This window comes from Apis cerana, linkage group LG1 (genome assembly GCF_029169275.1).
Source record: "Apis cerana isolate GH-2021 linkage group LG1, AcerK_1.0, whole genome shotgun sequence".
NCBI lineage: Eukaryota > Metazoa > Arthropoda > Insecta > Hymenoptera > Apidae > Apis > Apis cerana.
Window position 1 is genome coordinate 9,857,207 of NC_083852.1, and position 13,642 is coordinate 9,870,848.

General features: G+C 49.8%; 1 protein-coding gene across 4 annotated transcripts in view; it reads right to left on the reverse strand.

The window, feature by feature from the left end:
* The window catches only part of LOC107993719 (protein bric-a-brac 2-like), a 208,467-nt gene that overhangs the window by 166,119 nt on the left and 28,706 nt on the right, over positions 1-13,642 (reverse strand). For all 4 annotated transcript variants that reach the window (XM_062081994.1, XM_062082094.1, XM_062082150.1 and 1 more), the window contains one exon: positions 8,575-8,695. The gene's annotated coding sequence lies outside the window, so the exon portion shown is untranslated. The remainder of the gene's footprint in view (positions 1-8,574; positions 8,696-13,642) is intronic.

The window sequence follows — 13,642 nt, forward strand, 5'->3', positions numbered from 1 at the left end:
CTTTTCCCCCACCACGTCACGATCTTTTTCTTCTCCCTTGAGAAGAATCGGGTAGAAGAGACGTTTGCCGTTTGTCTCCCCCCCAGAAGAAAAAAAAGGAAAACGTTTCCAAAAATGTTCGTCGTCGAGCACCGAATTACGTGTACATATATATATATATATATATTTTACATCGACAACACAACAATTAACAAGGAGAAGAGAATCACACCGAGAAGAAGAAGAAGAAGTAGAAGGGGGGGGAGGGAGAAAAAAAAGAAAACACTGAAAAAAATTCTCTCGTTTACGGAGCACCAAAGATTGATTCGAGCTCGATGAATCTTTCTTCTTCTCTCTCTCTCTCTCTCTCTCTCCCTTTGTATATCTCTGTCTATCTATCTCTCTCCCTTTCTCTTTCTTTCTCTCTCTCTCTCTCTTTCTCTCTCTCTATCTGTCTATCTCTATCTCGATACGGGGAGGGAAAAACGTGCGCGCGGTTGTGTATGGCCGCGCGCGTTGCGGAGACCGATAGAGCGACACGACGAAGCGCGCACGATCTGCACCCCGTGACGAGCGCGTCGCAACTGAGAGGCTCGCCGCGGCGACGGCTCGCTCGAACGGCAGTAGAGAGGTCCGTGAGGCGGCCGAGCGCCGATACCGTGTGTTTGCTGCGGTGCGAGCGCCGACTCCGCGGGGCGGGAGGGAAGGGAGGCGAGGGGCGGGAGGAGGGGGCAGGGGACGCGGGAAGCGGGCGCGGGCGCGGGAGGGGGTAGCCGGGAGAGCGAGAGAGAGACGGAGAGCGCGAGCGAGCGAGCGAGAGGCGCTTGGCGAAAGAGCGCGGGCGAGGCGGTGCGACAGGGACGGGCGCAGGCGGGACAAAGAACCGCGGAGTGGAGCCGGCGGGCGCGGGGCGGGGAGGGGGTGGGCGCCGGTGGGGGAGCGAGACAGGTGTACGGTCGAGCGACGAGGAGCGAGAATGCCGCGAAGCGAGCCACGGGCGCGGGTGGAGGAACGCTCGCGCGCCCTCGCCCCCTCCCCTCGCCCCGCCGCCGCATCGGCCAATCGCGAGCCTCACCTTCCGATCGGACGCGCCGACAGGCGCCGCCCCCCGAGACCGCCTAATACCGCCTCTCCTTCTTTCTCCCTCGCGCGATCGGCCTTCTCTCGGCCTCGCGCCTGGAAGAAGAGAAATTCTCCGCGGCGGCAGATCGGAGAGGAGAAGCCCGGCCGCCGATCGGCCTCCCGAAACTACGATCCACCGATGACGGCGAGAGGAGGTCACGGCGTACACCGATGCCACCGGAGGTGGTGATCGTGGCGATGCTGGTGGTGGTGGTGGTGGTGGTGGTGGTGCTCGTGGTGGTGGTGCTCGTGGTGGTGGTGCTGGTAGTGGTGGTGGTGGCGATGGTGGCGGCGGTGGCGGCGGCGGCGGTGGTGGTGGTGGCCGCCGCTCGAACGTTGCTCGCGTTCCCGTTCCGGTTCGCGCCGCGTTCTCTCGCGGTCCTCCCATGTCCTTCTCTCCTCTCCTCTCTCTCTCTTTCTGCTCCTTCCTGCCGCACCCCCCTTTCGCGATCTCCTCTCCCTTGGTGGCGGCTCGCTGCCCTCCATGTCGATCGCGATGTCGACGCTTGCTTCGAACATCGTCGTGCCCTACCGACCGCTTCTTTTTTTCCTTCGCTCTCCTCCTCCGTCTTCGCTCCTTCCTGGATTTCGACCGATCTCTTCGAGCGGATCCCTCCCCCTCTGTCCCGCCGAAACGGAGAGACCCCCTCCCGAGGAAACTCCACCGGACCAACCGGCGCGTTTCGTGCGCCGCCACCCCCTGAGACTTAAACGAGTGGATCCGCGCGATATATTCTTTACCCGGAGTCTCCTCGGAATTTGAACGTTCCCGATCGTCCAACTCGCACTTTTCTCTCGCGAAAATTCGATCGTGATTTCGGTACCCTCGAGCGGAGTCTCGTAGTCGGATGTTTTGCGATTCTTTCCTTTCTTTCTTTTTTTCTTCTCCTTCGATGAGGAGCAGGAGGAGGAGGAGAAGAGGGATTCGCGGTGAAAGAATATATATATATATGTATATATGTATACGTATGGTACGAGAGAGGGAGAGAGAGAGAGAATGGTTCCACGGTTCGTGGAACGGGCTAATTTGATTGCAACGAGGGTGGAAACGATTATTTAACGACAACGACGACGCGTCGAGGAACGTTTCCTCGAGATGGGAGGAAAAATATTAACGGGTCGTATTTAGGGAGTCGTGCTTCCCGATAACGGAGTTACGGTTCGCCGGTAGAAAGGAGAGATGGCCGACCTAATGAAATTAAGGGTACAAAGAGACGGTGCGCGTCTGTCCCTTCGACTCCGGCAGACACTCCTAAATGGCTATTAACGCGAATTTTGGGACTATCTTGCATCCCCCTCCCACGCGGGGAGATGGCTCGATTAATTTTTTCTCTCCCTTCTCCCGTGTTGGAGGCGCGGAACGAGGGGGAGGGGTCGACAATTCGACTCGAAACGCTAAGTAAGTACTCGCGATACCAGGTGTTTAATGATAAATAATCGATTCGAGTTGATGGTATATAATATAACTGGATAGGAAGAGAGAGAGAGACGATAAGTAAGTTTCGCACTGGAAAAAGGAAAGCTAAATATAGATCGTTTTCTATAAGCGCGTTCTTCGATTCGTTAAGTATCGCATTGCGGTATTGTTATTTTTTCATTTGGTAATATTATCAATCTTTATCGTTGTAATATTATTTGCCCCCGGCTTATTGCTTTTCGATTTAGATTACAAATTAATATCGATGATATCCCAAGTCGAAGATTGCGATAAACTTGCGACGCGGAGTCTCGAAACTGGAGGAGTATTCGCGCGTACGAAATTGGAAGGAAGTTATTTCGTTTATTGAAAATTATATTTCTCGATAATATATAATTTGTAGATTTCGTAGAATCGTTCCTTCCCTTTTCTCGACTTCTTTCACGATCGAAACGCGTGGAACAGCTTGGATCGAATCGGAGATTTCCAAATCTCTCGAACACCGGATAACTCCTTCGGTTACGATTCTTGTCTTTAAATATATAATAAAATGACGACGTGTTTGTTTTCACGTTTCAGCGACATCGATCGATTTAATGGAGGCTGAGTCGACAATGACAAAACGGCGGAATAATTACCATACCATATAATAATCACTCATAAATATGAATGCTCTTTTAAAATCACGCTTAGCCGAGCAAAAAGGTTAAATTATTTCGCATATCTGATCTGAATTGAAAGGAAGAAGGAAAAATAACAAAAAATTCCCAGCTACGATTTCAAAACGCGATATTATCCATCGCGATCAAGCTTTTGAAAATACTCAACTTATCGAATCCCAATTTCTAACGAAAGGAGGAGGAAAAACTCGACCTTGGACGACTCGAAAGCGCGAATGACTGAAGACGGGAGGAGAATCACGGCAAATCGTTCATCGGCTTTTTGTGTAACGCGTATTATATTAAAAGCGTAAAAGCGCGAATCGAGCGCAGCAACGACACTCGCGGGACTCCCGAGGAAGGGAATATTGCACGATTTTTACGGGTGATGCCGCGTAAACGGGCGTGAGATTGCGTCACGATAAAAACTGCGACGACCAGTTCAATTTCGGGGAGGATCGAGATCTTTCTTCTTCCCCCCTCGAATAAGATTGACCGAACGATTTGGAGTGAAAGAAAACGGTTGATATTTCGTTGGAAAACACTTTTTCGTGGAAAAAACATCCGTGGATGCGCATCGAATGCTCGTTAAAGCTGGAACGAGGAAGGGAATGAGTTATCGCCTCGAAAAACTCGAAAGCTGATCCCATTTTTTTCTTCCGCGACACGAGACGACTCCGCGAGGAAACGCGCTCGTCCCGAACGGACGGGGAGGAGATTTTCGAAAAAAAAAAAAAAAGAGGAAGAAAGAGAAGGGGAGAGAGAGAGAGAGAGAAATGAGAAACGAGGCAGGTAGAGGCAGTATTCCGTTAAGCCGTGGATCATCGTAGGCGCGGGGGTGGCAGCGGCTATAACGCTCGTATTTCTCATATCGTTGATACTTTCAGCCGTGGCACAGGCCGAGAGGGCGCATTGTAAGGGCGAGGCTGGCGGTCATAAATTTTACTACGTAATATTGTTTAACTGCAAACAGTATACTAACGCCCCCTCCCTCGTTCCAGGCCGCGGAGAATGGGAAAAAATTTCGACTGGGATCCAAGATACAAATACGGAGAAAAGTTGGCGTCGTTTCTCCCCAATTATGAATGAGAATAGGATAGAATAGAATAGAACGGTATCCTCCCTCGTGGAAAGTTTTCGAAAATGTTCCTCGAATCGCGTTCGATCTCGGTCGAGAAGCAACAAAAGAGGGAAAAGAAGAGGCGAGTACGTACAGGGTGGCTGGAAAATTAGCCATTTGCCGAGTAATCGTTACTTGGCTGGGGCCGTTCCTCGCGGAATTACAGGGACAGCCTTGCTGTACGTATTGTACAAGAACAGTGAGCAAAGGGAAATATTGATGATGCTGCTGGTGCTGCCGTGTGGCTAAGCGTGCGAGCGGAGGCTGGCATTGATGCGTGCGCGCGTGTAGTAAGCGCGTGCAACGTGAAAGGACCCAACGCGCGTACACACATGCACACGGCCGTACAGGCAAACGAGGAAGAAAGAGGCGGTGCGCAACGACGTACGGGGTGGAAAAGAAATAAAGAGAGAGGAAGAAGAGGAAGAAAAGCGCGAAAGAAAGAGAAAGAGTTAGGCGCTTAATATTTCAGCGTCTCGAAATTCTGCCCCTGAATCATTAATCGGCTGCGGTGCCTAGCCTCGAGTCTCACCTCCTCCTTCTCGTTCGCCTTTTACTTTCGCCACCCTTTACCTCTCCCTCCTAAACGCTGCCCCCTTTCTCCCTCCGCGATTAGGAACGCATCACTCCTTGCGTCGATCTTAAAATCCACAATATCTCGCAGTATCGCCTTCTGCTCGATTTCCCCCCTTTCGTTTCGCGTCATCGTGAAGAAAAATTCCCCTCTCGCGAGGGGAGGAGGCGCGAGGCGATAATTAGGCCTAGACGAGGGAGACAACGTTTCTGCCAGCAGTTATTAGTCGTGGTCGGGGGAAGGGTATACAGGTTGGGGGAGGGTGGGTAGGGCTGGGTTAACGTTGCAGAAAGGGGTGGCATAAAAGGGGAGTGGGTGGTGGGTGGACGGGTGGCTGGCTTGTACCAAACAATGATATCGGGTATTTGATTTGTAACCGACGACAATACCGACTTGCGACCCCGCATTTCATCCCCCGTCTCACTTCTCCCCATCCACGCCATTCTCTATACCTGTACCGATACACTATACGCGTCTCGTGTGCACGCGTGTACACGTACGTGTGTATACGCGCGTTCGTGTACGTACGAACGGGTGCAAGCGAGGCAAGGCTATCGATGCAAGTACACTTTGCCCCAAGTCGGCCTTTTCCTCCCTTTTCGCTCTGCATATATGCGTATTCTCTCGTTTCTTTCGTTTAATTATTCATCGAGAAGATTCACTTATTTCTCTCTTCCTCTTTTATCTGATACGCTCGAGTATTCGTTGCACGATGGCGCGAAATGACGAGCGCTAACGATCTTGGCGAAAGGAAGAAGGTGCGTGCGCGTTTGGCGGAGGACAAAGTCGCGACTGCAACAATTTTTCGGCCTCCTTCCCTTCCCTCTCCCAAATTACGTTCACTTTTTTCGAGGAGAGAAAGAGTCTTTGGACGAGAGTCTTCGGTTTCTCCCGTCTTTCCTCCCGGAGGATTGGATCAGACTCCTGGCAGGTAGTCGACGCACAGTTCGATACGGTTATCGCGCGGCTATATAGTTGTATGCAATCGGAAGCACGGATAATGCTCGAGCCAGCGGCTGAATTATTAAGGATTTTAGCTGTGTATCGCCGGAAGAGAAGGGTTCTCGGTGATCGTAAGAATATCTAACCTCGACGTGGCTCCTTCTATTATTCAACGGCTGTCATCCCCGTGTTGGGGTGGAACGCGCTACAAGAAAGCTTGAAAGCCCGATCGTACCACTTATTTCCCGATCGCTTGGCCCCCTCCCTCCCTCTTTCTTATATATATATATATTTTTTTCCACCCTATAGCCTAACGGATTTCCCCCACCAGTTCGAGTAATCGCTCGAAAACGCGACATCTTTATTAAGAGGCAGAGGTGAATCAAGGGAAAAAGGAGAAAGATCCTATGGCGACGAACGGTTGAGAGGTAAAATGCTTAAATAGGGGCCTTTGTTCTGCCCGGGACCTTAAATCGTACCCTTTTTTTCGAGCCACGCGGTGTTTACATTTCGTCTGCCCGCCATTTCCTCGGCCAACCCCACGATATCACCACGGATAAGTCGTTGGTGGACGCTCGAACTCGATCGATAAAAACTCCGAGATGAAGAAAAGTGCCACTCTCGCCTTCTCGAAATATCTCCTTGATCGGGAAAAAGACTTTTCCAAATACCGCGATCGGATACATTCGAGATCGCGGCGGAGGAAAAAGATTCGTGGGATCTCTAACGGAGGGGTCCACCGAACCCCTCCCTCCAATCGATAATATACGATCCTGCATGATTCTGCTTCGCGTATCACAATGACCCTCCGGGCAACCTATTCTACGACCCAGCGACCTCCCCACGCGCACCACCGATCTACCTCGTCCCTGAGCTTGCGGCAGATAATGAGTGATTAGGTAATTAGTCGTCCAATATTCGACCTCCTCCTATTCCCTCTCTGCTCTTCCGTGTCGAATCGAACGCGGTTTCGAAAAGTTTTCGACAGATCGGGGCAAGATTTTATTTGGAATCGAAATCAATTCCGATTCAATTCTCTTTGAGAATGGAAGTTACCATTGCCGCACGAACAATCTGGGTCGTTCAACGAGCTCCTGCTAGAGGAGCAGCGACACCAATGATCGGCTTTGCGGCATATTATAATAATATCGGGACGATTATTTCGCGTATATAACCGACACGATATTTATGAGGATAAAAATTCCGCGACTTTCTTCCCTTCTTTCCAGGATGTAACAAAGCATTACGAACTTTAATAATTGATACGTACCGCGATAAAGATAAACTTGGTCGAATTTAATGGAAATGTATTCTCTCGCCTCTGCTCGCCGTATAGAATAAATTCTCGTGCAATATTAATCATTACAATACATATTCCTTTATTTTATTATTATTACACACTGGGAACCCGGTAAAGGGAACGTAAACGAGATCCCCTTGTTAACAACGGGAATTAATATTAAAAAAAGATATTCTTGGTGGCGAAACCGCGGTATATTTGCATATCGAATATCCCCAAACATCTATCTAAAATCATACGCGTAAAAATGTTCTCGGAGGAACGAAACGTGGGAAGAGAAAAGTTTCCAACTGCGAAAAGGGAGCAGAGAGAGAGAGAGAGACTGGAGAAAATCGAATTAATATTCGGGATAATATCGATCTGCAGGAACGAGGGGTCGCTCTCGTCCCCCTCCCCCCAAAAAAAGAAAAAAGGAAAAAAGAAAGCGGTGGTATCCCTTCGACCGGGTATCACCACGCAACGCCAAGCCCTGCCCCCTTTATAAATATAACAATTAAACGTATGAGGGTCACGGAACGACGGAGACGGGGAGAGGAAGAGGGAGAAAGAGAGAACGACACGACCGCTGGAACGATCAACGCGAGAATATATATATTTCACGGAACGTCAAACAGAAGGGAGAGATTCGGCGAAGTTTCGCTCGGCAAAAACCCGTTCGAAAGTATATCCGTTTATTCCAACGTTTATTTTTAATCCCTCATTTTTGCAACAACAATAACAATAATAATAACAACGAGGCTGGATAAAATTTCCACCACGAACACGGGGGAGGGGGGGATTAGATTAAATTAGATCGAATAAAGTTAAATTGAACGAAATTACCGATGTCGAACTGGAACTGTCGGGTCGAGGGAGAGGCATCCCTCGAAGAAGAGAGAGGGGGGAACGTTCGAAAGAAAGAAAATGGAGGAGGAATGTGGGCGAGCGAGTTAATTCGCGGGACGAATTAAACGCGTGCGAGTTAACACGCGCGACAGAATCGTCGCCCGGGATGGTCGTAACCGTTTAAACGGCCGCGGTTGGATAAATTGTTGTATTAGTCACGGCAAGTTTATATTAATACGTCCCTTCTGTTCCCTCTGAAATTTCGCTTCGTGCCGCTTGTTACGACCGATGTTTACTACGCGCACGCGCGCACGGTTCTTTCCTTCAAAGGATATTCAAGAGAGAGAGAGAGAGAGAGTTAATTAGTTCCTTCAGAAACGCGGATTTCAGGAATTTATTCGAAGATTCGGCAGGAACTTCTGTATCCAACATGTTGGAATATCTTTATCGAACAACGAGTGGAAGAATAAATATCATCGCCAATATTCCTCGATTTTATCCTCCTCGATTGTTCGAAGCGGCAACAGGCTGTTTCACCCGATCTTTGACGCGTAATCGATGGATATTTACATTGATTTCCGCCGGTGTAAAGATTTTTCCTCCCTGAAAATTGCAGCGACAAATCCGACAGCTTACCTGTTAGATTACGAGATTTCGAGCGTCGTCGATACCGTTGATAGCAGAGCTCCCGTTTCCTCCATGACAGGTACATTGCTCTTCTCCATGCGAGCCGATATATATCTTTGCTCTGGACGATCTGTAACGAAGAGAAAAATATATATATATCGAAAAGACGAAAATCGAAAATGTGACGTCTTCCTTTTCTTGCGTTATATTCGTAGAAAGATGAAATACAATCTCGCGGAGCCAAATTGCGGCGGAAGATAATTACACTTATCGTTCCTTAATTCGAGCGGAGGGGAGGGAATCGAAGAAAGATCGAAATCGATTGAATCGAAGGGGAAAAAGAAAGGAAGGAAGGAAGAAAGAAGATTTATTTTCAAGATTTTCAGCAGGAGTTGGGGGGGAGAAACAAGGAGGTAGGGGGGGTAGCAATGGTTACAGCAGAATAAACTCCTCAATAATGAGTTCCGCGAGTGAATTCCCCCGGCACGGTGAGAGGCTCGAGATAATAAAACAGAGCGACTGGGACGCGACCGGGCCGCGTGGTGGTAGTGACGGGTAGTTGCGATAGTATTGGTCGGCGAGGGGTTGGCTAGGGGCGAGGGAGGGGTTGCGCGCCGGCAAGAGTAATAGTAAGAGGCAATAAAATATAATGAAATAACATCCAATCCAGGAGAGATATTGTGAAAATATTATTACTAACTTATTACTTGCTGGGCGCACCACACCGACTCTCTCTCCTCCGCGTTTTTCCCTCCCTCCTCTTTTTTTCTCCCCCTCCTTTTTTCTCCGCCCGGTCCTCCTCGTCGGCCCCTTCGCGCACGCACACCCTCCTCTCCTCCCTCCTCTCCCTCTTCCTTCATCCCCCTTTCGCTTCACCTTCCACGGCGCTCGTCCTCCACCCTTCGACCAGACCTCTTCCCTTCCGAGCCCCCTCCTCCCCCGCTAAAAATTTCCATTTAACGCGGGAATAGGTTAAAGGTGGATACCTAATACGGCGCGGAGAGTCGAAATCGGTGTCAATTGAGTTTCGATCGGCTAATCGATCGGAAAATGACGATCAATTTTTCTCTGTCCCCTCTGTTGACGACACGCAAGGCGCGGAAACGAGATCGCTGCTCTCGAAGAAGAGGAAACGAACGGGGCGAGTCGATTTGACGGAAGTGGCCGGGACGTATGCCCGGACGGGTGAATACGCGGCGATCGGGCCGGCGTATTTGAAATGCAAAGTACGCGCTAAGCGGATTATCTGACAGGAAAGATCGGCCAACCGGGCGGAGGAAAGGAAAGAAGGAAGGAGAGAAAGAGATGGAGGGGAAAAAAGAAGAACGCGATTACGAGGCGAGATATCGCGGGGAGATCGCAGCCGGTGACGACGGCCGGTTATATAAAAGCCACGGTAGAGAAGAGTGTACAACACTTGCACACTCGTATCCCGTTGTATCCGCGGTACGGCGTGGTGGGCGGCGGTATATTCGACTGCAGGGGAGGAGGAGGAGGAGGAGGAAGCGGTGGCGTTAAAGGAAGAGGGTATTAGCGGGCTGGCTGGGGGAGAGGGAGGGCGGAAGAGGAGATGCCAGGCCGGCAACAATCCTATCTGACCGTGTAAATCTCCTGCCCGTTGTAACGAAGCGGCAAATCGAAACTAAACGGCGGACCACGAATGAATGGGAAATCAGAAAATAACGTTACGGAGCGCGAGCCACTTCCGGCAGGAACAGCTCCCTCCTCCACCTTTTCTTCAATCGAGCCATTTTCTTGAAAGTTTCCTTCGAATCTTGGACGCGATAACAAACGGCGGAGTAAATCAATACGGATCTTTTATAAGGATCAAGCACCTCGAGCTTCCAGATTATTTATCGTATCGAGGATATAAATATCGCCTCGAGATATCTTTGCCACCCTCGAACGTGCATCGATTGCGCACCATTAGTGGCTAAATGTAACGTGGGATGAATTTTTCGCGGTTGTCAAGCAAAGATTTTAACGTTACGTCGTTCTCGATGATCGAACGACGTGTGTCTCCTCCGAAATTCTCCACCGATTATAATACGCCCATTCTTGTAGCAAATTAATCTACGCGAATCCGGTCAATTTGATTCCCCGTCGCATTACAAACCGGTTACGTGATCGCGAAAAGTACTGTATTTGATTGCAAGAGGAGGAGGGAAGAAGAAGCGGGTCACTCGAGGATCGTTCGTTTCGGAAAATTTCGTTGGAGAGCAGCTCGACGCCCATTATTCCGCGGTCTACGTGCTTCTCTCTGGTAATTTGCAAAGAGTGGAACGATTTGCCGGGACGGGTCCGCTTATATAAATAATATATCGTTATGCGAAAGAGCGCATAAGGGAAGGGGAGGAGGCGAGACGTATCCGATGTGTGCACGTGTCTTTGCATCGTGTGTTACGTAAGTGCATCGTACGTACACGATGGCCGGTCAGTTGTGTGCGTTTATGTGTATATAGTATAATGTCTTTATCGTTATAACCGGTATTCCATGCGACGTACGAATTAAATAAGATCCTCTCGTGACGTCGCGCTTCCGTTTATTAGAGAAATCGACGATCCCGCCGAGCGGAAAGAACAATACACGATGTCTTTATCCGCGCGATGCTTCTTCTTCCACTTTTTTTTCAGAAGATCATCCGTTTCTCGATAAGGAAAATTTTTAAAGCGAAGCCGATTGCACGGTCGAAGGATTATTTGGAACGTTGTGGAAGAAAAAAGAAGAAGAAGAAAAGAAAAGAATTTAGCATACATCTACGTGACGAATCAAGGAACGCATAATAACTCTCTCACGTGTCTGCGAACGTGATGCCGCCGGATTCTCTTTCTCTTTCCCCCCTTCCACGCACTCTTATCTCCCTCTCCCTCTCTCTATTCGTCTCCTCAACTTCGATCGGTAAAAGGTTTAAATTGTAAATGTACGTACAACTCTCGAGATCTTGGGGAAGGTTGTTTCGCGCGCGCGAAAGGAATTGGACGTGGCGCGAGAATGCGTGCGGCCGTTCTCTTTCCCTTTTCCTTTTCTTTTCTTTTTCTCGCAGGTGGACGAACGTATGAATAAAATACAGTATCCGGGCGAAGATTTGCGCGACTCGACTCGACTCGGTCGTATTTGCATCCGCATTACGACGAGACCGTGTATGTACACCGCCGGCTTGCGTAATATTATAATCAGCCTCGGGAAAATAAATAACTATGGCGTCTGCACGGTCACTTCTCTTCGCCCCTCTCGCCGTTTTTACCTATTCGCTAGATAACTATCTTTCCGCTTCCTGTTGACGTATCGCGCGCACACGCGCGTATGGGTGTGCGCGTGTACATTACGTGGAAACGGCAGTTGGAGAAACAACGAACTGTTTCCAAATAGTATCTCGATATTATTACAACCATCGTTCCTCCTTTTTATTCCGCGTAACGAGAGTTGCAAAAGTCGCAGTTGCGAAAGATCGGTGAAAGAGCCGCGTCGTGATCCTTCAACCGGGTGTATTCGAACGATGCGTTCGAGTAAGAATATGGAAATGGCGCTTTTTCTTCCGCCGTACTTTAATAACGGGAGTGGAAACGCGGATAAATTCGAAATTTTGCCGAGAAACTTTATCTCCCGTTCCCGACGATGCCACGGAGACCGTGTATCCGGCTTTCCAGGCGAGAAATTAACGCAAATTATTTCTGCGCGAAAGAGTTGGGAAGTCGTAAAAAACGGCGCGCTCGTCCCCGAAAAAAAAGGAACGAATTCATCCGGTTCCATTCGACGAGGCGAAAAGCCACGCTCGAAAATCGAAATCTTTCGTAAGATAAATCATCCCCGCTTGGAGAAGAAAAAGGAAAAAAGAAGAAAAATGTAAAATTCGCCTCAAGGCGGCGCCTTAACGAGTCCGCTCCACCGATAAAGGCTTAGCCCCCCTCGTATTCATTTCTCCGCCCGTTTCATCCGATTCCCTCTCTCTCTCTCTCTCTCCTCCTCCGTTGATATCTGTGATCCATGCATAGAAACGGAGAGAACGAGAGAGAGAGAGGGGGAGGGAGGGGATCGGCAGGTACGTACGAACGCGCAAATGACAAAACACGTATTACGTGTAACTGGAGTCCGTGCTAGAGATCAATACACATAATAGAGGGTATCTATAGCGCGCGCAACCCGTGCTCATTTACTTAATTGTGTTCTATTCGGTATAACCGAGGTATGGTGTGCGACTCGTGTAGGTACGCGGCCGCCTACACCCCTCTCTTACCGTGCCTCGCCGCTTTGGCCACCCTTCCAAGCATTGCTCCCCCCTCACGCCCACTCTCCACCCTCGCCCCCTCCTCCTCCTCCTGTTCCCTGCTACCCTAGTCCCACCCGTTGCCACCTCTTGCCACCCCCGATGTCCATGAGGGCCGAGTGTGCGTAATATTCAGACGTATAACGTGCCGGGGCCACGTAGGTACATTGGCATCAATTTATGGGGTGGGAGGGTGGAGCAGATATATACGATCCGATAGGGTTGAATATCTCGTGCTTTTGTGCCCATCTACACCTCCTCGTTTCCATCTCTGCCCGTCTTTCTCCTCGACGAGGCCTCCGCCGCCACTCTCGCTCCGTTTCGCCTCCCCTTTCTCCCATTATCTTCTTGCATATGCTTTCTCTTCCGCATCCCTCTCTCTCTCTATGCACACTCTCTTTCCCTCCGTTGCGTTCGATCGTCTCGAGCAGGGAGAGAGAGAGAGGAGGATCCCTTTCGATCGTCGTTTCGAGGATCTTCTCCTTCTCGCGACAAAGGCTGGCTCCTACAGAACGTACGGGGGTGGAAAAAGTTGATCGAACGGGCAGAGAGATCACGAGAGAGAGAGAGAGAAAGGGAGAGAGGGGAGGAAAGTGGGAAAAGAAGCCTCGCGAATAATTTTGCGAATGGGAGGCGCGTAATTCGGCGCGTGTAACGAGGCCGAAAATTCGAGCGTGTAACAACGACGGGTAATGCTAATAAGCGCGCGTGATATCGCAAGAATTTTCGAGCGAGAAAATCCGAAAGCGATCCCGGCGCAGGGTCAGCCGGCCGACAACTGCGACGAACGACGAACAACAAAATGTCGACCG